General features: G+C 54.3%; 1 long non-coding RNA gene across 1 annotated transcript; it reads right to left on the reverse strand.

The window, feature by feature from the left end:
• Positions 1-6,313: 6,313 nt before the first annotated feature.
• LOC138850740 (uncharacterized) lies at positions 6,314-19,114 on the reverse strand. The gene is made up of 3 exons (XR_016211304.1): positions 18,940-19,114; positions 9,965-10,257; positions 6,314-6,446 (listed from the first exon to the last, which is right to left on the reverse strand). It is a non-coding gene; the product is annotated as an uncharacterized LOC138850740 (long non-coding RNA).
• Positions 19,115-26,630: the final 7,516 nt, after the last annotated feature.

Below are 26,630 nucleotides of genomic sequence, written 5' to 3' on the forward strand. Positions count from 1 at the left end.
AGCCCCTGCCGAAAGAACACCACGAGACCCCGCCTCTGCTGGGGAGCCTGGGGACTTCCCAGCCCCCAGACCAGCACAGGGCACCTGACATCACACTGAAAACACAAACTGAGTTGCTTGAGTTTTTTTCTTGGTTCTCTGGACTGTGAAATGCAGATTAATGAGGTAGCTGTGGACACACAGCCGGGCTGGAAGATGGGGAGGTGGCTTGGATGCGCCGAGCACAGGGAGGCTGGAGGGAGAGGGGCTCCAGGCGGCCTGGGCCCAGGGGAAGGACGAGACCGCACAGAGAGCCCTGGGGAGTCAGAGGCAGCGAGAAGGGGGCTCAGGGCTCCACCCCTCCCTGCTACACCCAACCCCTCTTCCCAGGGGGTTCTGCTGCCCTGCTCTGAGAGTTTGGGGTTCTCAGGAGGCAAGTCCCCATGCTCTTATGGCCCCACACTTGTCCTGATCGTGCGTCCTTAACTTTAGCAACCCCCAGTGTGGGATTCCCAGCAGCCCTCTGGGGCTCAGGCAGGAGCCAGGCTGGCCAATCCTTGGTGAGTGTTGAGAACAGGGGCTGATGTCCTAGCAACTGAGTGAGTAAGGAGGTGGGTCAGACAGGGCTGGACACGCGGAGCCCTCTGCCAGGGACAGGCGCCCTCCCTGTCTGTGCAGGACATCCGCCCGCGACACAGCCGGCAGGGACAACGGAGGCCAACTGTGTCACCTGATCTCCAACTCCTTGTCTTCTTCCACCCTAAAATTTTCCACCAGGATGCTGAGCAGGACACTGCCCCTTCTTGCACTTGTGAGGCCACGGTTTGTTTGGGTTTGTTTGCTTTAACCATGACCCTTGCTCCTCTGCACTTCCTTCTGCTCTCATCCACCCGCATCCCCAGCTCCTCAAGGCTGTTTGCCACAGCCTGTTTTTCTAGGGCTCTGGTGTGAGTGACTGCCTGGGAAGAGCTCACAAGGATGCCATTTGCACACAGCATGAAGGTCAAGAGTGAAAAAGGAGCTTTTGTTCCTCCGTGGTTCCATCGCTGCCCCCACGGGAGGCCACCGAGGCGGGAGGGAGGGGGGCAAGGAGGCCCAGCCAGCCCGGGGGAGCGGTGAGGGACGACAGACCAGGTGAGGAGGGGAGCACCTGCAGCCCAGGGCAGCCAGCAGCCAGGTAAACCAGGGCTGGCACAGAGGGGGTCTGGCTGCCCACTGCAGATGTCTTCCGCCTGTAGGTCCCCTGCCCGGACAAGTCACGTTTCTGTTCCCTGCAGGAGCGCAGCTCCCCCGAGTGGGGAAGACTGAGTTTTCAGGATGGCTGTGTCCTGCACAAGCACCAAGATGACCCATCCATTTTGGATTAAAACCTCTACAATGTATCGCCCCCTTGCTTGCTTTCTTACACCAGCTAAGCTGCAGGGGCACCTGGCGTCTGGCTGGGTGTGTGTTGATGTTTGCCCCGGCAGCGTTCCCAGCACGCAGCTGCTGTGCCTCGTGGGGCTGCCTCCTTGCCTGTCCTCACCGCCGGGCTTCCTAGCTGCTGCTTCGGATCTGTTTGGCCAGAAACGACATGACCACATTTCTGAGAACTACAGGAGCAAGAGAGTGCACAGAGCTTGATTGAGACGCTCCTGTCACTGAAGTGGAAGCCTGAAATGCCTTTGACTGCTCAAGAAATTTCTAGGGGCTGGCGCTGTGGCGTAGTGGGCATAGGTTTGAGTCCCGGCTGCTCCACTTCCGATCGAACTCTCCGCTATGGCCTGGGAAAGCAGTGGAGGATGGCCCAAGTCCTTGGGCCCCTGCACCTGTGTGGGAGACCTGGAAGAAGCTCCTGGCTCCTGGCTTAAGGTCAGCACAGCTCCAGCCGTTGTTACCATTTGGGAAGTGAACCAGTGGGTGGGAGACCTCTCTCTCTCCCTCTCTCTCTTTGCCTCTGCCTCTCTGTAACGCTGCCTTTCAAATAAATAAATAAATTTTTAAAGAAACTTCTATTCCCTTTAAGACATTCAGCCATGTGTCCCTCGATGAAGCCTTGATATAATTAACCAGTCACTGAGATAACAGACTTGGGGATACCCGGCCCTAGCCAGCCCCCGACTCCTGACCGTGGAGATCGCAGCCCCGTGGGTTCTGGAATTTAGCCCCCATCCACCAGCGGGAGTCTCCCTCCATCACATCTGCCTGTCTTCCTTGCTGGGTACCCAGAACCCACGACAAAAAATACTCAGCTCAGGGCCGACGTTGGCACAGCAGGTTAAGCCGCTGCGAGGGACTCCTGCATCCCATAGCAGAGGGCCAGTTCAAGTCCTGGCTGCTCTATGTCCAACCCAACCACCTGCTAATGCACCTTGGAAAGCAGCGGATGACGGCCCAGGGGCTTGGGTCCCTGCCACCCACAAGGGTGACCACAGAAGGAGCTCCTGGCTCCTGGCTTCAGCCTGGCCCAGCCCTGGCTGTTGCGACCACTTGGGAAGTGAACCAACAGATGGAAGATCTCTCTCTTGTATCTCTGTGTTTCAAATAAATAAATATGTGTGTGAGCGCGTGTGTATGTGTGTGTGTGTGCCCAGCTCAAAATGCTGATGGAAATCTTATTCTCTATTATTAACTTAAGGATAAGCAAAATAGAAACCAAATACCCAGAAACTGTTTACAGAGCCCCCTCCCATCAACATGCCGTGCCCGTTCTCCACGCAGACTCCCAGAGTCCCATCGCTGCAGTTGGATGTTCTGTTGGGGAGGACTGAAGTCTTGCTATTGTCCCTTCAATGTACTTGACCCTTGGTGTCACTGGCCAATACATGAATTCCAAATCTTGGCGGGTCCTCACCCTCCCCTTGGGCCTAAGGGTCTGGCTATGCAAGGTGAGGACTGTACTGGCTTCCGGCTGTGCTAACAAACCACCCCCACCTCAGTGCTTGGACAGCACACACTCGCTCCCTCCCAGGCCTGGAGGTCACGGAGCCTGCATCAGGCTCAAGGGCTCAAGTCAAGGAGTCAGCAGCGGGAGCTGGCGTCGTGGTGTGGCAGGTTCGGCCAGCACCTGAGTTCGCCGGCATGCCCTGCGGGTCTGAGCCCTGGGTACTCCGCTTGTCAACACAGAATTTCCATATAACCCAGAAATTCTACTTCCGTGTATCTTCTCTTTCAATTTTTATGGCTTTATCTTCATTTTATCTGAATAAGAGACAGAGAGATCGAGATCTTTCCTCTGCTGGTTCACTCCCCAAATGTCCGCAATAGCCAGGGCTGACCAGGCTGAAGGCAGGAGCCCGGAACTCCACCCGGATCTCCCATGCAGGAAACAGGAAGCCACACAGTTGAGCCATCACGTGCCGCCTCCCGGATGCACGTTAGCAGGAAGCTGGATACGAAAGCTGCTGCCCGGGGCACTGGCATTGATATGGACATCAGTTTGTGTCCAGGCTGATCCACCTTCCATCAAGCTCCCTGCTAGTGGCCTGGGAAAAGCAGCAGCAGATGGCCTGAGTGGGGGGACCCCTGCACCCACACGGAGGGGCCCGGAAGAAGCTCCTGGCTCCTGGCTTCAGCCTGGCCCAGCCCCGGCTGCTGCAGCCTTCGGGGGAGTGAACTGGCAGATGGAAGATCTCTCTCTCTCTCTCTGTCTCTGTCTCTGTAACTCTGACTTTCAAATAAGTCTTAAAAAAAAAAAAAAAAAGATCCAGGACTTGAACACAGTACTCTGATATGGGAAGAGCACCCCCAGTAGTGCCTTCGCGGCTGCACCAAGCGCCTGCCTCCACTCCCAGGCCTCTGCCGACAGAAATGAACACAGGGATCACACAGGTGCGCATCCCCCGTGTTCCCAGGATTAGTCACAGAAACCAAGAAGGTGAAACTCCAGTGTCAACGGAAGGACACATGGGTAAACAACGCGGAACAACACGGTGTGTCCACACAATGGAGCACTGTCTCATTCAGCCTTCAAAAGGAACCAGCCGAGCTGAGAGACGGCACCCACAAAGGACAGCAAGTGCGCGGTTTCACTCATATGAGGCACCTGCAAGAAGCAAACTCTTAGAGACCGGGAGAGCGGAGGAGTGGTCGCCACGGGCTGGGGACAGCACGGGAGAGGTCTTCCTTCCCCACACGGGGCTCCGCTCTGGGGCTCTTCCTCTCTCTCTGTAACTCTGTCTTTCAAATAAATAAATTTTTTTAAAGGAAGATGTGTTGGTGCCAGCGCTTCGGCATAGCAGATAAAGCTGCTGCCTGCAGTGCCGGCATCCCATATGGGCACCGGTTCGAGTCCCAGCTGCTCCACTTCTGATCCAGCTCTCAACTATGCCCTGGGAAAGCAGTGGAGGATGGCCCAAGTCCTTGGGCCCTGCACCATATGGGAGACCCGGAAGAAGCTCCTGGCTCCTGGCTTCGGATCAGCTCAGTTCTGGCCCTTGCGGCCAATAGGGGAGTGAACCAGCGGTTGGAAGACCTCTCTCTCTCTCTCTCTCTCTGCCTCTCCTTTTATCTCTGTGTAACTCTGTCTTTCAAATAAATAAGTCTTTTTTAAAAGAAGACGTGCCATGGTGTCAGGTGCATGATGGGAGTGGGAGTGCCCTCCATGGCGACTTTATTATAATGGAGTGGAGGACGCACCCTGCAGCATGTTGGGTTTTTCCAGTTCTCAGCGCTGTGGGGCTTGCGGTCCCCACTACACAGGAAGGCGGGCAGGGCCTGGTGGTGCGTGGAAGGCGGGCCGTGGCGGTGCTCAGACAGGGAGGGAGTTTGCCCGGTGCACAGGAGGGGACTTGTCCCGTGGGCTGAGCTGAGCTGGCACACGGGCCGGCCACCGCTGTCCTGCCGCGGGTGGGCGGTGGCCGTCCAGGCGCAGACTGCCTGTGCTGTCCAGCAGCGGCCAGCATGGTCAGCGGGGGCTGGGAGCAACGGTCCAGCCGGGGGTCAGACCTCAGCGCCTCTCCCCCGCCACCTGCGCCCCCACAGGAGGATGACGACAAAGTTCCTGACCCAGAGGTGAGGTGCACAGCTCCTGAATGCCGCTCATCGCGCGCTTGGAAACGGCTCACGGGGTGGGTCTAGAACAAGCGTCCCACACCACAGGGCCTGCTTTCAGCGCTGCCCCCACTTCCAACTTGCGTCCTGCCGGGGTGCGTCCCGGGAGACAGCAGATGATGGCTCAGGTCCTTGGGCCCCTGCCGCCCATCTGGGAGACCCAGAAAGAGTCCCAGGCTCCTGGCTTCAGCCTGGCCTAACCCTGGCTGGTGTGGCCATTTGGGGAGTGAACCAGTGGATAGAAGATCTCTCTCTCTCTCCTTCTTCTTCTTCTTCTCTCTCTGTCTTCTTTCCAAAAAAATATAAATAAATAAACACGAAAGATGGCTTAGACATTCGGTTTTGCAAGCTGAGCAGTGCATACGTCAGCCCCACGGCCTCTTACAAGCGGCTACACGGGCGAATTTTATGCTGTGTCGATTTTACCACAATAAAAGGTTAACGATGAACAATGGTTTGTCCACGAATTTGAAAACACCTAGAAAAAGACAATCGGCACAGTTAAAGAAAAATACCCTCGTGAATAAAAACAAAGCCATGACGTGGTGCAGGCGAGTTTTCCCAAACACGCAAAAAACAAATAACTGCAAACTCACATTAAACACAGCCCAGACGGGCCAGGGTAAACCACAGCGGGAGAAAGCTCTGGCCAGGCCGTGCCCACACGTCCTGTCTGTGACGGCCCTCACGCCTCGGAGCGGCAGCCACGCGGGCCATGGGGGCTGCAGCCTCGGTGTCCCACGCCCCTTCCAGGGCAAGGCTGCCCCGAAGCTCACAGCGCTCCCCAGCCCGTGTCGAAGGCCAGCGAGGGCGACAGAGAGAAAAGCCACGAGCCAAGGCCCCTCTTAGCCAGGAACCCGCCACAGCGAGGATGGACCAAGTCCTCCTAGGACCTCCGGGCTGTGTCTGCTGGGCTCCCTCAGGCCCCACCCCCGACTCATCTTTCCATCCATCAGTCTTCCCAGTTCATTCACTCAGCTGTGACAGGCACCAGCTGTGGTGCTCACTAAACCACCCCTTTGCCCTTGCCCATTTTAAGCCCTCCTGTACCCGCTTTCAGCGGACAAGACTCACAAGAAAATCCACTGGCGAGACTTCCAGGAAAAGTTTTGCTTTCCTATCAAAACAGGCAAGAGAAGAGCAGAAAAGCTTAACAACATCGCTTCTTCTCTCTTCTTGGGCCCTAAAATCAGATCTGACGTCTGGAGCTGTGGCAGCTTTTCTGTGACCATGAAGATAAAAAGCAAGCATACTGATGTTGGCACAGCAGAACGTGAGGAGGCGTTTAGGTCCTCGAAGTCTTCATGCAGCCGCTGAAACCGCGCCAAGAACTTCCCCCACCTGTTCTGTCTTCCAAGGAAAGTACCCCCTTCTGGCTGAGTCACTAGTAGTCAGGCCCCTTGCTGCCTGCCTCGGAGTGCGTTTGTTCAGAGCTCCTGTTGGATGGGAAGAAACAAGTTACAAATAGAGCTGGTCTCCTGTGAAAGAAATAAACGTTACAAATAGAGCCGTCTCCTGTCTCCGGTCTCCGGTCTCCGGTCTCCAGTCTCCTGTCCCCTGTCCCCTGTCCCCTGTCTCCTGTCTCCTGTCCCCTGTCTCCGGTCTCCGGTCTCCTGTCCCCTGTGTCCTGTCTCCTGTCCCCTGTCCCCTGTCCCCGGTCCCCGGTCTCCCGTCTCCCGTCTCCCGTCTCTGGCAGGGACTCACTCAGGAAGTGCCGCAGGAACCAGCATGGAGGGTGACAGGGATGTGGCCTGTCAGGTGGGGGCCAGAGATGCCGCCTGGGCCAGCGCAGCAGAGGACGCCTTCCTGCCGCCCAGAGGAGGAGGCTCAGGTGCTGGTTTGCACTTTGAGGGCTCCTGGAGCACCCGGCTCGCTCGCAGAGGGAGCCCTGAGCCCTTCTCCCCGTGAGGAAGCACAGGTGTGCGTTCCGTACCCGAGGTCCTGACTCAGGTCGGCTCCCTAGGGCTGAGCTCCCTGCAGAGCCAAGACCGAGCCTCCGGAGATCGTGAGACAGAGCCCGCAGAGCCCGGGGCCGCCCGAGGTCAGAGCGTTCCAGACCAGCCCCCTCTCCTACTCGGAATTCTGGAGAAATACCTCGAGAACACCTCACTTCCATGTGCTTCTCCTCCCAGAACTGCTGCTCCACGGAACACCCCGGAAAACTCAAAGCAACAGCCGGTACTGCGTTTTTTTAAGAGATCTGTTATTTATGTATATGAAAGGCAGAGAGAGAGAGAGAGAGAGAGAGAGAGAGAGGAGGGAGGGAGGGAGGGAAAGACAAAGACAGAGAGAGAGAAGAGAGAGAAGGGAGGGAGGGAGGGAGAGAGAGGAGGGAGGGAAAGAGAAAGAGAGAGAGAGGAGGGAGGGAGGGAGGGAGAGAGAGGAGGGAGGGAGGGAGAGAGGAGGGAGGGAGAGAGAGGAGGGAGGGAGGGAGGGAGAGAGAGGAGGGAGGGAGAGAGAAAGAGAGAGAGAGGAGGGAGCGAGGGAGAGAGAAAGAGAGAGAGAGAGGAGGGAGGGAGGGAGAGAGAGAGAGAGGGAGGGAGGGAGGGAGGGAAAGACAAAGACAGAGAGAGAGAAGGGAGGGAGGGAGAGAGAGGAGGGAGGGAGGGAGAGAGAGGAGGGAGGGAAAGAGAAAGAGAGAGAGAGAGAGGAGGGAGGGAGGGAGAGAGAGGAGGGAGGGAGAGAGAGGAGGGAGGGAGAGAGAGGAGGGAGGGAGGGAGAGAGAGGAGGGAGGGAGAGAGAAAGAGAGAGAGGAGGGAGGGAGGGAGAGAGAGGAGGGTGGGAGAGAGAGGAGGGAGCGAGGGAGGTAGAGAGAGGAGGGAGGGAGAGAGAGAGAGAGAGAGAGGAGAGAGGGAGGGAGGGAGACTCCATCTGCTGGCTCACTCCCCAGATGGCTGCAATGGCCAGGGCTGGCGGAGGAAGGCAGGAGCCGGGAGCTCGCCGGGTCTCCCACGTGGGTGAAAGGGCCACCTCCCGCCTTCCCAGGGCCATCAGCAGGGAGCTGGGCGTTAAACAGCACGGCACTGCGAATCCGGACGCCCGGGCCCCAGACAGCAGCCTGAGCTGCTGCTCCACGGCGCGGGCCCCAGCGTGGCCGACGGCTTCTCGTCGACCGCACCGCGTGCGAGTGGCCTCAATGTCGCGCTTGCGAAAGCAAAGGGCTCGGGAGGAGCTCAGGACTCTGAGGCCCAGGCCCTCCGCACTCACGGGAAGTCCCCGCCAGGCGGCAGGCGCTGCCACCCCCCAAGCCTGCGGGTGTCACCCTCCCAAGCCTGCGGGTGCCCAGGCTGAGCCGCTTCCAGCGCGTGCGCGGCGACACCTAGTGGTCAGAAAGAGACCGCGCAGAACTCCGCTGCGTGGGCGATCCAGGGCCGGACTGGGCCGGAGGGGTCGAGGGGTCGGTAGGGGGCTGGGGTCGGGAAATCAGAACGCTCCCTTCAGTAAAACCGGGGCCGCTGTCAGAGGAGCGCGGGAGGTTGGCTCTACAGGCAGAAAAGCGCTGCAGAACGCAGAAACGAGAAACACAAGTGGCTGGGTCTGTGCAAAGCCTCCCTCTGTAAAGCGAGACAGGGAGACGGACACTGGAAAATAACCGACCGGCTGACCTCAGGTTGCTTAGGCGCCAACCCAAACTGGCCTGTTTGGAAAATTTGGCTACCTTTTTTTTTTTTTTTTAAGATAACTTTGTTTGGGGCTGGCACTGTGCCGCAGTAGGATGGCACCAGCATCCCATATGGGCGCTGGTTCAAGTCCCGGCTGCTTCCGATCCAGCTCTCTGCTGTGGCCTGGGAAAGCAGTGGAAGATGGCCCAAGTCCTTGGGCCCCTGCACCCGCGTGTGAGACCTGGAGGAAGCTCCTGGTTCAGCTGCAGCTATTTGGGGAGTGAAGCAATGGATGGAAGACCTCTCTGTCTCTCCCTCTCACTGTCTGTAACTCTGCCTCTCAAATAAATAAAATATTTTTCTAAAAGACAGCTTTATTTACTTACTTGAAAGGCAGAGTTACAGAGAGAAGAGAGAGAGAGGGAGAGACAGAGAGAGATCGCCTGTTACCGGAGAAATTGGAGGGTTCTTGTCTTCGCGCAAGAAAGAATTCAGGCGTGAGACAGAGTAGTGGAAAGTAGAAGTAGCAGTTTATTAGGGTAGGGACATCCGCAAGAACGGATGGGCACCTCTCCAGACAGGACCTGAGAGAGAGTGCCCGGTCTACATTTGTGGGGGGGGGGGGGGTGTGGTTTAAGGAGATGGGTCTCTGTCTTTACACATTTTCTCTTGAAACAAAGGATTTTATGGCTGTAAATACCAAGAAGCTCCTATCTGAGTTTTCCCTTGAAGGTATCAGACAGGAGGAAGCCTAGCTGGCGCCATCCTGGGTTCAGAGGAAGGATGAGCAGGAAGGACCCCCTGGAGAATGGAGATGGAGCAGGGTGTTTGACATGCAGATACTGGGCTGCATCTGGGAGATGGTGGAAGGTTATCAGGCAGAAGGGGCGGGGACCTCCGCCTGGCAGGTTATCAGGTAGAAGGGGGCAGGGCAGGATTCGAAGACCGGGCTGCCCCTGAAGCATTATCGGGATAACTTTGAGATGTAGATGCATATGCTGGACGTAGGAGCCTTCTCCGGAGGCCTGTGTCACACACACATAAGCTCACACCTAACTTTCTGCCTGCTCACTTCCCAAATGTCCCCAACAGTCCAGGTGGGGCCAGGCTGAGATCAGGAGCGTCTCTGAGGTCTCCTACATGGGTGCAGGGGCTCAGAGACTTGGTCAACCTCTACTGCTTTCCCAGGCGCATTCGTAGGGAGCTGGATCAGAAGTGGAGCCACTGGGACTCGAACCAGCACCTCTGTGGGATGCCAGCACTGTAGACAGTGGCTTTACCCTGCTGTGCCACAGCGCCAGCCCTGGGTTTTACCTTTCTAATCCTGATTTCTTGGAAGAACTGATAAACACCTGAGCTTCAGCGTGAGTGGCTCCATTCCGACTCCAGAACCAGGGCCGCCGGCAGTTTTTCCGTAGCAGACACAGCACCTGCTGTCGGCGCTCATGTGTCGCAGCGCGTTCGGGTGATTTCTGCTTCTCGGTCGGGAACAGCGCTGCTATGAAGAGCTGTGTGCAAGCGCCTGCCTGCACGTCTGTGTTCAGTGCCTTGGGGTGCATACCTCGGGCAGGAACCTGTTGGCTCAAAAGACAATTGTATGCTTGACTTCGTGAAGATCCGAGACAGATATGCAGACTCCTTGAAACTGATAGAGAAAGACATGGATTCAGACCAGGGCCAAAGTTCCCAAAAAAAAAAAAAAAAAAAGCTGAATTTTTTTTTATTAGCAATTTGCTTCATTCATGTTAGCCTCGCCCAGAGTACCCATGGGAATGAATTCAGTAGGCTCAGATAAAGCATCCATTCAGGGGAAAGTTGATTTGCCTAAGAATTCCCTGTTGACATTTGTTTAGCTTGAGTGACAGCTCGGCAAACAGAAATGCTTGCCCCAGTCTCTGTCACAGCATCTTGTTTGAAAACCTCCTGCAGACCTAAGATGAATCTGGACAGCCAACATGAATTAATTAAGCTGACAAAGCAATGATTTCCCCGATGCGTTTTTGTCCAAACCTTCCAGGTCACTAATTTGTCATGTTTTCTTTTAAAAAGGAAAATAATGAGGCGATGTAGTTGGTGCCCTCTAATGGTGAAATAGCCCGGATTTGACATCCGGGGAGAAGGGGCCGCCTGGCATAAAGAATGTTCTAGAAAACTCGAGCCCCGATTACAAGTAGGTTAAGCAGTTTGGATGAAAAGCGTTCTAAACCTGAGTGATCCAGGCCCTGCCTTCAGAGGCCGTGGGTTCTGATGACAGATGGTAGGGGTCTGAGCTGGGACACAGCGGGCTGTCCAGGAGCGGGGGCTGGGAAGGATGTGGTTACCTGGTGTTTGTCAGCACCACCTGTATGCGCGCGTTAGCTCCCACCAGGCTGGGGCAGTCAGCTGTGCCGAATTGGGACAGCTCAGCTCAGGCAGTGCTGAGAGCCTGCCTCTCTCGGTGCCCCCCCCCCCACCAGATGGCTTGGTGGACACAGTGAGAGCTCAGGACGGTCCCTCATTGGGGACACAGGTAGTGCTCAGGTGTTCAACACTGATGGACCAGCATCAGGAGTTGTTCACAGTCCAGGCCCCAGATGCTCCTGCCCACGTAGGCTCAGGGTGTAGGATTCCAGGGAGCTCCGTGTGTAATTTCGGTTTGCAAGAAGCCATGCTTTTTAAAAGTAAAAAAAGGAGCTGGCTTTGTGGCGTAGTGCATTAGCTGATGCCTGCAACACAAGCATCCCATATGGGCGCCGGTTCAAGTCCCAGCTGCTCCATTTCCAGCCCTCTGCTATGACCTGGAAAAGCAGTAGAGATGGTCCAAGTGCTTGGGCTCCCGCCACCCACGTGGGAGACCTGGATGAAGCAGCTGGCTCCTGCCTGACCCAGGACTGTTTATTCCAGCCATCTTAGGAGTGAAAGAGCTCTCTCCTCTCTCTTCCTCTCTTTCTCTCTCTTTCAAAATAAATAAACCTTTTTAAAAAAATAAATGAAAGTAAAAAGAGGGGCTGGGCTGTGGCATAGCAGGTGTAATGCTGGCATTGCACATGACCACCAGTTCAAATCCCAGCTGCTCCACTTCCTGATCTACATCCCTGCTAATGCGCCCAGGAAAGCAGCAGAAAATGGCCTGTTTGGGGAGTGAACCCACTGATGGAGGATCCCTCTCTCTACTCTCTCCTTCTCCCTCTCCCCTTCTCTCTCTCCATCTCCCTCTCCCCTTCTCTCTCTCCCTCTCCCTCTCCCCCCGTCTCTCCCTCTCCCTCTCTGTGACTCTGCCTTTCAGATAAATAAATGAATCTTAAAAAAAAAAAGTAACCCATGAACTTACTTTGAGCACATCTTATTTAACCCAATCTACCTAAAATATTCTCCTTGTAGAGGTAAGTGCTGTTAAAAATATTGAGATATTTCACATGCTTTTTCTTGGACTGACTCTTTGAAGTCCTGCGCGTGTTTTGGGTGTCACTGGTCACACCAGCACTATGCTGGGAGCTTCAAGTGCAATTCCTGTCTCGAATCCTCGAAGCAACTCTGGACCCATTTTACAGAGGAGCCAGCTGAAGCCCAGCAGCACGAAGTCGCTTTCTCAGGGATGTGGAGGTGGCAGGTGCAGGGACGACGCACCGCCGGCTCCTCTCAGAGCAGGTCACATGCTCCCCACCCCACCCGCCGACTGCTCACAGCCGGATCTCTCACTGGGCACTGCCTGGCCCAAGGCTAGAATCCTTGCACAGGTAGCCCTGGCCCACAGCCACCTGAGGCAGGAGTGCAGAGGTCCAGCCCTCTTGTCTCAACCTGGAACCAGGCCTCCCTCCCTGTAGAATCCCAGCCTCCATTGCAGCCGGATTGGGATCAGCTCCCCCCTCTGCCCACCCACGCCCTCACTGCCTCCCCCACGGGACCTCTGCAGCATGTTCCAGGGAGACCGAGAACATCGGGACTCCATCAGCCCTGCTAAGAACGGCTCCCTCTGGGCGGGGCTGCCCCCTGAGCTCTGTCCCCCTACCAGCTGGAACCTGAAGGGCTGGGGCACGCGCCTGTGAAACCCAGCCTGCTGGCCACGTGCTTGGCAAAGGCGGCGCGGCCCTCTGCCTGTCGGCCTCTTTGATGTTTATAAGCAAGACGGGAGCTGCACACGCATACATGCAAGCACACTTACACGTATGCAGACACATACACGGGTGCACACACATACACACGCGTACACACATACACACAGCAATCAGTGGCAATCGAACTAGGATGATTTTGGAGTTCCCCAAGCAGTAAACTGTGTTTTTAAAACATCCACCGAGGCCGGCACCGCGGCTCACTAGGGTAATCCTCCACCTTGCAGTGCCAGCACACCGGGTTCTAGTCCTGGTCGGGGCGCTGGATTCTGTCCCGGTTGCCCCTCTTCCAGGCCAGCTCTCTGCTGTGGCCAGGGAGTACAGTGGAGGATGGCCCAAGTGCTTGGGCCCTGCACCCCTTGGGAGACCAGGAGAAGTACCTGGCTCCTGCCATCGGATCAGTGCGGTGCGCCGGCCGCAGCGCACCAGCCACGGCAGCCATTGGAGGGTGAACCAACGGCAAAAGGAAGACCTTTCTCTCTGTCTCTCTCTCTCACTGTCCACTCTGCCTGTCAAAAAAAAAAAAAAAAAGAATTAAAACATCCACCGAGGGGCCAGAGCTGTGGCGTAGCAGGTAAAGCTGCCGCCTGCAGTGCCGGCATCCCATATGGGCACCGGTTCAAGTCCTGGCTGCTCCTCTTCCGATCCAGCTCTCTGCTATGGCCTGGGAAAGCAATAGAGGATGGCCCAAGTGCTTGGGCTCCTGCATCCACATGGGAGACCCAGAGGAAGCCCTTGGCTCCTGGCTTCGCATCTGCACAGCTCTGGTTGTGGCGGCCAACTGGGGAGTAAACCATCAGATGGAGGACCTCTCTCTCTCTCTCTCTCTCTCTCTCTCTCTCTGCTTCTCCTCTCTCTGTGTAACTCTGACTTTCAAATAAATAAATAAAACTTTTAAAAAAGAAAGCCTCCCCCGAGAACAGCCCTTAGCCACTCCGGGACTTTGAGCCCCTCCGAGACTGTGACAGCCAAGTCTCAACTTGGCCATCCAGTGGGCTGACACGCCCTGGGAGTCGCCCAGCCCAATTGCTGTCCTCTCTGGTCCCTAGGGTTGGCACTGCCAGCCTCTCAGAACACAGGCTCCCCCAGGAGTTCATGGGAAGCTGACCCAAGGGGCCCCCTGGACCAGCAAAGGCACTGCGGGAGTTAATCAACCAAAACAAACCTATTCATGAAATTCAGACTTGGAGTCCAGCACAGCCTGTGGCCATGGTACCTTTGATTCCTGGGGTCCCTCTGCTGCTGCAATTATGTAAGGCTTTTTTAAAACAATCAAAGGAACTTTGGAATCCTGCCCTGGTCTGTCCATGATACCCCACTGGGCAAGACAAAGCCAAAAGGGCCTGAAGAAAACCCTTTGGTTTACCCTGGGGCCAGGGCAGCTGCACGAGGCAAGTAACTCATCCTAAGGCAAACCCCACCCCCACCAAAGAGGACCCCCAGCCTCCACGCAGCCCCCAGGCCAGAGGGCTGGACAGGGGAGAATCCTGCCTCCCTCCCTGCCAAGTTCCCCTTCCAGGGCTCCCTCCAGGGACATCCCGAGCTGTGATGCCCCATGGACCTTCGTGTCTGGAGCTCCCGGGAGGGTCGAGCTGGAGAGACAAGACTGGGAGACAGGGATATCCCCCAGCAGTGTAGCGGAGACCAAGATGTGGGCTGGGCCGGGCTGGAGTCCCAGGTCACCCCACACCCGCACCGCAGCGGAGCGTATGTGAAAGTGGAGGTGTCTAAGTGTTAAGTAGGACGGGAGAACTCAGCCCATGCCTTTGAGAGGGGCCCGAGGAAAGCCAAGCCCCTGCGGGTAGGAATGCAGCAGCCGGGAAGCAGTCCAGGGTTTCACACACACACTGCAGCCCTGCCGCACCCCAGTAACTTCATCGTGGTCCCAGACGTCTTCCTCAGAATAACTCCGGGGAGAATGCTCTCTGCCCAGGACCAGGTGGGCGACCCAGCCCAATAACACTGGGTAATAAAACCTAGGGAGGCATTTCACCCTTTGCCCACCCAGGAAAGCCTCTGTCCAGGAGAAGGGGTGGGAGGAGAAACAGGAGGAAAAGTTGGACCCCATTCCCTCATAGTCTTCAGTCTCAAGCCAACTGGGCTCTCCCTTCTTTTTTTAAAATTTTTTGATTGTTTGAGAGGCAGAGTTACAGACAGAGGGAGGGAGGGAGGGAGAGACAGAGAGAGAGGACTTCCATCCACTGGTTCATTCCCCAAATAGCTGCAATAGCTAAGGCTGGGCCAGACCGAAGCCAGGAGCCAGGAGCTTCTTCCAGGTATCCCACGTGGGTGCAGGGGCCCGAGCACTTGGGCCATCCTCCATTGCTTTCCTGGCCATAGCAGAGAGCTGGATCAGAAGTGGAGCAGCTGGGAATCACAGCTCCCGTGTGAGATGCCGACAACACAGGCAGTTGCTTCACCCGCTACGCCGCAGCACCAGCCCTCAGTTCTTTACTGGGATTCCCACCCGGCCTTGCAGGTGCACTCTTTCCATTCAACTCCGCTACTTATTTATCCTGCTCTGAGTGACTGGGCACTTTCTCTCAGATCCTTCTGTCCATTCCAGCAGATACACTGCCCTGCTAAACCTTGCCGCCTGGGGGCCCGCATCCTGGCATAGCGGGTAAAGCCACTGCCTGCGACGCCAGCATCTCATATGGGTGCCAGATCGTGTCCCAGCTGCCCTACTTCTGATCCAGCTCCCTGCTAATGGCCTGGAAAGGCAGCAGAAGGTGGCCCAAGTGCTTGGGCCCCTGCACCCACATAGGAGTCCTGGAAGAAGCTCCTGGCTCTTAGCTTTGGATCAGCCCAGCTCCAGCCATGGCGACCACTGGGGCGTAAAACCAGTGATAGAAGACCTCACTCTCCCTCTCTCTACCTCTCTCTCTCTCTCTCTCTCTGTAACTTTGTCTCTCAAATACATAAAATAAATCTTAAAAAAAAAAAAAAAAACAACTTGCCACCTGTTGAAATTCTCCCCTCTAGTCCGGCCGGCTCCGCTAAGACGAGGCTGCTGCCCAACTCCAGCGTCCCCACGCACTTTCTTGTGAATCCGTGTCCCTCGCCCCGAGTGGAGGCCGACCCACTGGGCCCATGCCTGCCCCAGAGTTCCGTTCTCACACCAGTCGGTTTAGTCTGCATCCAAGCAGGCCCACACCGTGTGGGATTTCAGTGCCTCCAGTCTCCGCTTTCCTATCCCGGTCACTCCTTTCTCCCTGTTCCTCTTTTTAATGACCAGGACTTTGTCAATGAACCATGTGTCCTCTCTCGTGCACGGTGGCTTCCTTGAGGAGCAGTTTAACCTGTTCCCTCTACTTCCTGTGAAAGGCCAGGGAGAGATCCGGGCCGAAGAATCCCTCGGTACACATCACACCACGAGGACGCGTCCAAGCGTGAAGACGGACTGCAGGCAGCAGGGCAGCCCTGACCCCTCTCCTCCAGCTGGGGCAGAAGCCACCGGCTCGCCACCAGCATCTGCCAAGAATCACTACTGCATCAAGGATGCAAACTGTTAATTTTCAAATTCTGTCATTCACTCTGTGTTTATTAGTGCGTGTTCTCCTGTAAACACAGCTTTCCTTTATCAGCTGAGGCTTTTTGGTTACTCCGAAACAGAGTTCCTACTGGGAAAGGAGGATAAATGCTCTCGGTGGGCGTTTGTGGCACAACGGGTTAGGCCCCCACGGGGGACACGCACGTCCCACGTGTTAGGCCCCCACGGGGGACACTCACATCCCACGTGGGGGTGCCTATGATTGAGCCCTGCCTCCGCCTTCCTGTCCAGCTTTCTGCTAATGCGCACCTAGGGGACAGCAGGTGACGGCTCAGCTCGTGGAGGACCCAGGTGGAGCTCCTGGCTCCTGGCTCTGGCCTTGCCCAACCCCAGCTATTGCAGGCATTTGGGGAGTAAACCAGGGGATGGAAGATCTCTTTCTATCTCTCTGTAACTCTGCCTTTCAAATTAAATAAATAAAGAAAAATACTTTTAAAAGAAGAATATTCTTTAAATTACCAATTTTTTTAAGTAAGGTGTTTGTGTAAAAGCCACTTCTATGGTAACAAATGGCATGTGGGTGGTTTTTTTGTTTTGTTTTTGTTTTTAAGATCTACTTATTTATTTGAAAGACAGGGGCCAGTGCTGTGGCGCAGTGGGTTAACGCCCTGGCCTGAAGTGCCCGCATCCCATATGGGCGCCCTGGCTGCTCCTCTTCTGATCCAGCTCTCTGCTATGGCCTGGGAAAGCAGTAGAAGATGGCCCAAGTCCTTGGGCCCCTGTGCCTGCATGGGAGACCCGGAAGAAGCTCCTGGCTCCTGGCTCCTGGCTCCGGGCTCCTGGCTTCAGATTGGCACAGCTCCGGCCATTGTGGCCAATCGGGGAGTGAACCAACGGATGGAGGACCTCTCTCTCTGGCTCTCCTCTCTCTGTGTAACTCTGACTTTCAAAGAAATAAATAAAGGTTGCTATAAAAAAAAAATAAGAAAGGCAGAGTTACACAGAGAGAAAGAGAAAGAGAGGTCTTCCATCCACTAGTTCACTCCCCAAATGGCTGCAACAGCCAGAGCTGGGCTGATCTGGAGCCATGAGCCAGGAGTTTATTCCGGGTCTCCCATGCAGATGTAGGGGCCCAAGGACTTGGGCCATCTTCTACTGCTTTCCCAGGCCATAGCAGAGAGCTGAATTGGAAGTGGAGCAGCCAGGACTCGAACCGGCGCCCATATGAGATGGTGGCACTGCAGGCAGTGGCTTTACCCACTACACCACAGCTCCAGCCCCGTGGGTGGTTATTATTTTTTTTAGCTTTTTCTTAGTTATTATTATGGGCTCATGGATTGTTCATATTGTTTGTGTTGGGTTAATTTCAGTCATCTCTTACAACTGTTCCTGTGTGAGTTGGATTTTGATCAGAACCACCAGGAATGAACCAAAGAAGGGATTTACTCTGCAGCTTTGGCCTTGGGTAACCTGGGAGCCGCCCCCAGCCCGCCTGCGGCAGTGCCTCTGTAGAGGAAGGAAATCCAACGGAGGTGCACAGGAGGTGGGGAAGCAAGCAAACAAACAAACACGTGGGTGAGGTCAGGGCAGGCCTGCCTCCCACGCCCATACCAGAGCCTGGGTTCCAGTCCCAGGTCCCACTCCCAGCTCTGGTCTCCTGCTAGTGCACACCCGAGAAGGCAGCACGTCCTGGCTCCTGCTGCCTGCGTGGGAGACCTGGCTTTGGCCTGGGGCAGCCAAATGCCTTTCCAGGCTTCTGGGGGAGTGAACTAGTGGATCAGGTTCTCTCTTCCCCTCTCGCCCCACATCTCTCTTTCTGTTTCAAATAAATAATAACAAGAAAAATTGTAAAAGAATTTCACATGGATATTTCCCTTTAATCTAGATAGACAGGTGCAATCTATATATATGGTATCTATTCCGGATTATTCTCAGTCATTATCTTTTCAAATATTGCCTCTCCCCATTCTCTCTATCCTCTTGTGGTGGACTCCAGTTAAACCTGTGCTAATGCTGTGTTTAACCTCTCATAGTTTCTCTCTCTCTCTCTCTCTCTCTCTCTCTCTCTCTCTCTCTCTCTGTCTCTCCACTGCCTTTGGATAGCTTTTTGCATTTAATCTTTTTGGAGACCACTTCTGTCTTTAATTGTGCCCAATAACCTGATTTTTAACCCATTCAATTTCACTTCTAAAAGTTCTGTTTGGTCCTTTTTAAAATCTCCAAGAAAGCGTGGGCACTCAGCCTAATAGGCTAAGACGCCAGCACACCAGGTAAGCTACCAGAGAGCCGCATCTGAGCGCCTGGCTCCCGGCTCCAGCTCCCTGTTCATGCAAACGCGGGGAGGCAGCGATGGCTCTGCCACCCACAGGGAGACCTGGGCTGCGTTCCTGGCCCCCAGCTTCAGCCCTGGGTATAGGGAGTAAGCCAGTGGATGGGGGTGTGCTCTCTCTCTCTCCCCTCCATATAAATAAACAAGTAAGTTTTATAAAATTAGCCAGAAAACAGAACTTCAATCCATAGGACACGAGCCCCAGGTCTCCACCCAGGGTAGCAGGGCTCAGAGAGGCGTCTGGGTGGGAGGCAAGGCCAGGAAGCCTTGCCTTGAAGCCGCATTTGCCCTGTGTCCCCACCTAGATGGAGCTGAGCGATCCCCTGGGGGACGCTGATGGAGATTCAGAGGGAGCTGGGGCACTTCCCCCACAGCAGGTGTGTCTGGTCTGTACCTGCCCATCCCACTTCTCACCTGGAAGGTGCTGGGGGACACCTGCCCGAGGGCGGATCCCCTGAGAAAGTGCCAGGCTGTCCACATCCCCTGCCACTGCCCTCTTCAAAGCCAGTCAAGGAGAAACTGAGCCCTGAAGCGCGGTTTTCACAGCTCGCGCACCTGCTCTCCCTGAGCATGAGCGCCTTGTAAATTGCTGATGACAGGAGAAAAACATCACCTGGACAGCAGCCGGTGCTTGCTCATCACAATGCCTGGCTAACGCTACCTGGGCAGCCTGCAAGACTTCCCAACAAGCCTCAAGCCATGGGACCCAGGAAGCTTGGGAGAGCCATGGTTGACCTGGAAATCCTCACGGTGTCCCAGGCCTAGGGAGATCCAACTCAGGCAGCAGGAAGGGGCAGGTGCCCCCCGGGCCCCCGTCATCAGGGGACAGTGGCTTCGACGCCTCAGAGGCTGGGTCTGCTTCCACTTCAGAATCTCCCAGGGGCAGGTGCACACTTGGAGAAGAACCAGAATTCTGCTTCTCAATAAACACCCCACATGGACGCCGGTTCAAGTCCTGGCTACTCCTGTTCTTATTCAGCTCTCTGCTATGGCCTGGGAAAGCAGTGGAAGGTGGCCCAAGCGCTTGGGTCCCTGCACCCATGTGGGAGACCTGGAGGAAGCTCCTGGCTCCTGGCTTCGGATTGGCCCAGCTCTGGCTGCTGCAGCCATTTGGAGAGTGAACCAGTAGATAGAAGACCTCTCGCTCGCTCGCTCGCTCGCTCTCGCTCTACCTCCTAAATAAGTAAATAAATGAACTCCTACTCTACTTCCAAACCTCCTAGGGGCCCTGCCGAAACTTGGCAAGCGGTGTCTCCCCTTACCGTGAAGAGCAACTGTCTTCTCTCTGCCTTTCTAGATTGTGCCCCACCTCCCATGGATGTGCCCCATCTCCCATAGCCAGATGACTCTCAGGAAAAGAATATTGGTGACAGGGGTGGAAGGCAGGAGTGGACAGATCGGACAAGAAAATGTAGAAAATTGCATTTCTCTAGATTGTCATAGCATGCAACGTATGCAATCCATTATGTAAGGATACAAGCACTGCTAATCTTTTTTTTTTTTTAAGAAATTATCACTTAGTCTCATCTACTAGAAAGGAAAAATGATGTAAGAGGCAGAGGGGGAGAGAGAGAGAGAGAGAGAATCTTCCATCCACTGGTTCACTCTCCAATTGTCAGCAACAGCCAGGGCTGGGCCAGACCAGAACCAAGAGCCTGGAACTCCATCCAGGTCTCCCAGTGAGTGTCTGGTGTCCAAGACTTTGAGCCATTTTCTGCTTTCTCCCAGGATGCAATAGCAGGAAGCTGGATGAGAAGCGAAGCCACCAGAACATGAATGCGCCTCGGATATGGACTGTGGGCAGCCCACGCGGCAGGTTAACCCGCCGCGCCACGGCGCCAGCCCCTGTCCTTTTTCCATGTGGGATTCAGTCCCAAACAACAGGCAAGGAAAAGAAATCTTCCCGCCCCTACAGCCCTAATGTATTACTTTTTGTTTAATAGTTTTTAATCTGAGTTTCATTTTAGATCTTTTTATCCCCAAAGTGTGTTTAAAAGTTGAACTGAAGGGCGGGCTTTCGGCGCAGCAGTTCAGTCTCTGCTGGGAGCGCCCACGTGCCATACCTGAGTACCGCTTCAAGTCCCAGTTCCTCAAATACGTGGGTCCCTGCCACCCACATGGGAGACCTGGCTGGAGGTCCAGGTTGCTGGTTTTGGCTTGGCCCAGCCCTGGCTTCTGTGGGCATTTGGGGAGTGGATTGTGGGATGGAAAATCTTTCTGCACCTGTCTCTGTCTTTCTGTCTTTCGAATAAAATTAAAATAAATATATAAAAATCTAATTGAAGGGGCAGGTGTCCCAGTGCGGCAAGTGAAGCTCCACTTCTGATCCACCTCCCTGCTCCTGGGAAGGCAATAGATGACGGCCCAAGCCCTGGGCCCCTGCCACTGTGTGGGAGACTGAGATGGGGCTCCGGGCTCCTGGCTGCCGCTTGGTCCAGCCCCAGCCATTGCAGCCATTTTGGAAGTGAGCCAGCAGACGGGTAATCTCGTCCTCCCTCTCCCTCGCTCCCTCCCTCTGTCACTCTGCCTTTCAAACACATGAAATGAATCTTCAAAATCAATCAGTCAAACAAACTTTAAGAAAATCTGGGCAAAACCTGGTGCGGGTCCTTGGTTCTCTGCCTCGTGCAGGGGCCACAGAGGCAGCGGACTTCAGCGTGAAAACCCCACAGGAGGTCCCCGGCCCTCACTAGGCAGAGCTGAACCGCTCCCTGGCCGGCCGGGAGAAGGCCCTGCCGCACTCCCGCAGGCTGACGGAATCCCGGTGGAAATCAGCGGCCCAAACTCCCAACAACAAGGACTCTTGGCAGGGCCTCCACACATGCAAATGGCCAGTTTTGTACTGTTTGACTCTCACTAGGCTAATCCTCCGCCCACGGCGCCGGCACACCGGGTTCTAGTCCCGGTCCGGGTGCCGGATTCTGTCCCGGTTGCCCCTCTTCCAGGCCAGCTCTCTGCTGTGGCCAGGGAGTGCAGTGGAGGATGGCCCAGGTGCTTGGGCCCTGCACCCCATGGGAGACCAGGATAAGTACCTGGCTCCTGGCTTCGGATCAGTGCGGTGCGCCGACAGCAGCGCGCCGGCCGCAGCAGCCATTAGAGGGTGAACCAGCGGCAAAGGAAGACCTTTCTCTCTGTCTCTCTCTCTCTCACTGTCCACTCTGCCTGTCAAAAAAATATAAAAATAAAAATAATGCAAGAGGGACTGGCACTGTAGTGCAGCGGTTAAAGCTCTGGCCTGAAGCACCGGCATCCCATATGGGCACCGGTTCTACTCCCAGCTGCTCCTCTTCCAATCTAGTTCTCTGCCATGGCCTGGGAAAGCAGTGGAAGATGGCCCAAGTCCTTGGGCCCCTGCGCCCGCGTGCGAAACCCTGAAAAAGCTCCTGGCTCCTGGCTTCGGATCGGCAAAGCTCCAGCCATCGTAGCTAACTGGGGAGTGAACCAGCAGATTGAAGACCTCTCTCTCTGTCTCTACCTCTCTCTGTAACTTTTTCAAATAAATAAAATAAATATTTAAAAATTTTTAAAAAATAAATAAAATAAAATAATGCAAGAACCTTCCAGAAATTATGGGAAGTGGGGGGGAATCAAGGAGCCCTTGGGGGAACTGCCCACAATTCCACCTCCTAAACATCATTTCCCAGACTTAAGCTGTGTTTTGCCCAAAACTCTAGTGTTTTTGAAGTTACAGTAAATCATATAGAAGACAGAAAAACTTAATAACACGAAAAGGTATTCAGGGCACATTTTTAAGCAAAAATAAAAAAGCAAGCTATTTAGCCCTTTGTTCAGAACGAGGCCGTTTGTAGAACAAAATACCTGTAATCCTATCAAACAGACGACTGGAGCCCAGCACTCCACCTCCAGATCCATCCTCAGGCAAACGAAACAGGCCCACACCTGCACAGTACAGGAATGCTCTGTGCAGCAGCTGAAACGTGGAGAGAGCCCAGCCGATGTCCATCAGGTGAGGAGCGGATAAAGCCAGCATGACAGGTGGGTGCAGGAGGTGGCACTGGGGGTAGAAAGGAATGAGGCCTTGAGCAGGCTGCGGCGAGTTCAGGAAGCCAGACCACAGCGGCACCCACGTGCACCCGGCTTAGCTGCAAGGTCTGCACCAAGCAAGCTTCCTCCCCAGCGCGTGCCTCGGCTGGGAAGCTGGGGAGGACGGGCAGGGACTGCTAATGGGCAGGAGCTCTCTAGAGAGGACAAAAGGCTCTAAAATTAGACTGCGCTGATGGCTGCACAGCCCTGTGCATAGACCGCAAAAGTGAACAGAACACTTTACATGGGCAGTTAGAATATTATGTGAATGATATCGCAATAAAGCTGTTTTTTAGAAAAAGGAGACAGGAAATTATGAAAAAATATATTTTCTAAATCTATGACAGTTTTTGTAGAACAGAGATTTTTTAATAGTTTTTTTTAAAGATTTATTTTATTTATTTGAAAGACAGTGTTACAGAGAGGTAGAGACAGAGAGAAAGGTCTTCCATCCGATGATTCACTCCCCAGATGGCCACAATGGCCGGAGCTACGCCGATCCAAAGCCAGGAGCCAGGAGCTTTTTCCAGGTCTCCCACATGGGTGCAGGGGCCCAAGCACTTGGGCCATCTTCTACTGCTTTCCCAGGCCATAGCAGAGAGCTGAATCGTAAGAGAAGCAGCCAGGACTAGAACCGGCGCCCATATGGGATGCTGGCGCTTCAGGCCAGGGCTTTAACCTGCTGCGCCACAACGCCAGGCCCCAGAACAAAGATTCTTTTTAAAATAATGTTTCCCGGGCCGCCCATGTCCGGGCCGCGAGCCCTGGAAGCCTGCCTTGGAGGGTTCTCACGAGCTAGCTCCAAAGTCACAGACCAGCTTATAGAATGTCAGTGGGAACCCAGCACAGCTGTGAGCTGGGACAGCTGCAGACGTCTTAAGTGTCGTATGTCGCGCTGATGCTAGAAGTGGCAGACCACGCAGGCCAAGTAAAGAACAAATCCTTTGACATGGCAATTCCACGGTTTCGAATTTCTACAGACATTTCTAGGAAAGTGCTGCCGGGACTGGAGTTGTGGAATCTGACTGCCTCACTGATGAGTTGCCATCCTCACTCTCAAATCCTGGGCCTCTTTGCTGCAGCAAAACCGCATACGGTTCAAATCGCGTTTATCAAATGAATAGTGCACTTCTGTTTCTCCTTTTTTAATATTTATTTATTTATTTGGAAGTCAGAGTTACACAGAGAGAGAAGGAGAGGCAGAGACAGAGAGAGAGGTCTTCCATCTGCTGGTTCACTCCCCAATTGGCCGCAACGGCTAGGGCTGCACTGATCCAAAGCCAGGAGCCAGGAGCTTCTTCCAGGTCTCCAACGTGGGTGCAGGGACCCAGGCACTTGGGCCATCTTCTACTGCTCTCCCAGGCCATAGCAGAGAGCTGGATCGGAAGAGGAACAGCCAGGATTTGAACCAGCAGCCATATGGGATGCCAGCACTGCAGGTGGCAGCTTTAGCTGCTACACACAGCGGCGGCCCCTCCCCTTTTTTTAAAAATAAAAAAGCAGACAAGCAAGAATTATATACTAGTGATCAATGCACAGTTTTGTGAATGTACTGAAAGTGAAAAAATTATGTTTCCCGTGGCTATGCCTATTAACGTGTCTGCCTCGTTCCTGCTGCTCTGGCCTTGATTCCCGGCCCTCAGACTACATTTGGAAAAGGGGAACTTTTATTTTCATTTAATACAAATCAGTAAACATTCATTAAAGCTCGGCTGGGTCCTATCATAGCCCCTGTTCACCACTAATTCCACTTGTCTCAGGGCACACGGGGACGTGTGTGTCCACTTCCCTTGCAGACTGAGAACTGACGGCCGCAGCCACGTTTGTTAGCATGGAGCTGACTCCAGAGATGCAAGTTTGAAGCCTTGACCTTTTTTTTTTTTTAAGATTTATTTATTTATTTTGAAACTCAGAGTTACAGAGAGGGAGAGAGAGCGCGTTCATCCGCTGTTCCACTCCCCAGATGGCTACAATGGCCAGGGCTGGGCCAGGCTGAAGCCAGGAGCCAGGAGCTTCCTCTGGGTCTCCCACGTGGGTGCAGGGGCCCAAACACTTGGGCCATCTTCCACTGCTTTCCCAAGCTCATCAGCACAGACCTGAGTAGGAAGTGGAGCAGCTTGGACTTGGACTGGCATTCACATGGGATGCCAGAGTCGGCTTAACCTGTTGTGCCACAATGCCAGCCCCATACGGTATTATTTTAAGTGTAAAATTCACTTAACATCATTCTAGCTGGTTTCGAACATGTATTCGGCTTAATGGCAGCAACCAGTGGTGACCTGGCAATCTATAGGCCCTTGCTTTTTTGTTTTACTTATAGATGAAATCATCTCTAAACTCCAAGGCAGGCAAGACAGAGTCCCAGTCTAGTTTAGAACAGGAATGCGCTTCTCGTTCGTTTTGTTTTTCAGTTATTTCTTTGAGGCTGGCATTGTGGCGCAGTGGGTTAAGCTGCTGTCTATGTCACACACATTCCAAATGGGCACTGGTTCCAGTCCTGGCTGCTCCACTTCTGATCCAGCTCTCTGCTGTGGCCTGGGAAAACACCAGAAGGTGGCCCAAGTGCTTAGGCCCCTGCACCCATGTGGCCAACCCAGAAGAAGCTTCTGGCTCCTGGCTTCGGACTGGCCCAGTTCTGGCCACTGTGGCCATTTGGAGAGTGAACCAGCGGATGAGCGGATGGAAGATCTCTCTCTCTCTCCCTCTCTCTCTCTCTCTCTCTATATATATATATATATAATACAAAAATAATTCATTTATTTGAAAGAGAGAGAGAGCGTGTTTCCATCTCCTAGCTAATTCACTAAATGCCTACAACAGCCAGGGTCAGGCAAGCTGAAGCCAGGAACTCCGACCAGGGCTCCCACGTGGGTGGCAGGGACTCAAGCGTTTGAGCCATCCCTGCTGCCTCCCAGGGTGTGCATCACCAGGAAGCCGGATCAGAGGTGCGGAGGAGCCGGGTAGCCAGGACTCGGACCCTGGTACTCTGACACAGGATGTGGGTGCCACAAGCCATGGCTGAGTGTGCCGCGACACAGTGCGCACCCCAAGATAGCACTCCTCACCTCACACTGGCAAAAGTCAAACTGCTGATCTTGCATGCTGGGAAGGCTGTGCAGACACAAGCTCTCTTTAGCTGACAGCGACAGTGTCAGCAGTTGGGACCACTTGAGCAATGTCTAAGAAACCATACGCAGTCCAACCACTTGAGCCAGCTCCTGGAAGCCTAGAAGTCGGTGCTAACACTCGGGATTTCTGCTCCACGTGCAGAGTGGAAGCCACGATGACCCAGAAGCCCATCGGCAGAACACTAACGAAACCGCGCCTGGGGCTCAGACCACGTGTGGCCCAAGCACAGGGGGATGCACGTGGCACAGTGGTGGGTGAGGCCCAAATTGCAGGACAGAATATCCATCATTATTCTATTATAGTTTACATATATATCTATCTCTATAAGATGTGTTATGCATTTTTAAATATTTACTTATTTATTACTTATTTATTCGAAAGACAAAGTTACAGAGAGGCAGAGGCAGAGAGAGAGAAGTCTTCTATCCGCTGGTTCACTCCCCAAATGGCTACAACGACCTGATCCGAAGTCAGGAGCCAGGAGCTTCTTCCCGCCTCCCATGTAGGTGCAGGGGCCCAAGGACTTGGGCCATCTGCTGCTGCTTTCCCAGGCCATGGCAGAGAGCGGGATCAGAAGAGGGCAACCGGGACTCGAACCACCACCCATATGGGATGGCGGCACTGCAGGTGGCGGCTTTACCCACTATGCCACAGCACAGGTCCCTATTATATATTTTTGAATATGAGCAGGAGAGGGGAAAAAACTTGTCCTCTACTCTCCTAGATTCTGCTAGCAGGACTCTGGAAATTAAACTGCCAAAAGGCAGACTAACAAGAGGAAAACAGAGTTTATTGACTGATGTGCCACACACATGCATGCGGGAGGAACTCCAGAGCTGGCAGCCAAATAAACTTTGTATTTCTTTACATATCCATTCATTTGAGAGGGAGAACAACAGAGAGAGAGAGAAGGAGAGACAGACCATCCATCC

Source organism: Oryctolagus cuniculus, chromosome 7, assembly GCF_051225735.1.
Source record: "Oryctolagus cuniculus isolate XC-2025 breed Fujian yellow rabbit chromosome 7, ASM5122573v1, whole genome shotgun sequence".
NCBI classification, from domain to species: Eukaryota; Metazoa; Chordata; class Mammalia; order Lagomorpha; family Leporidae; genus Oryctolagus; species Oryctolagus cuniculus.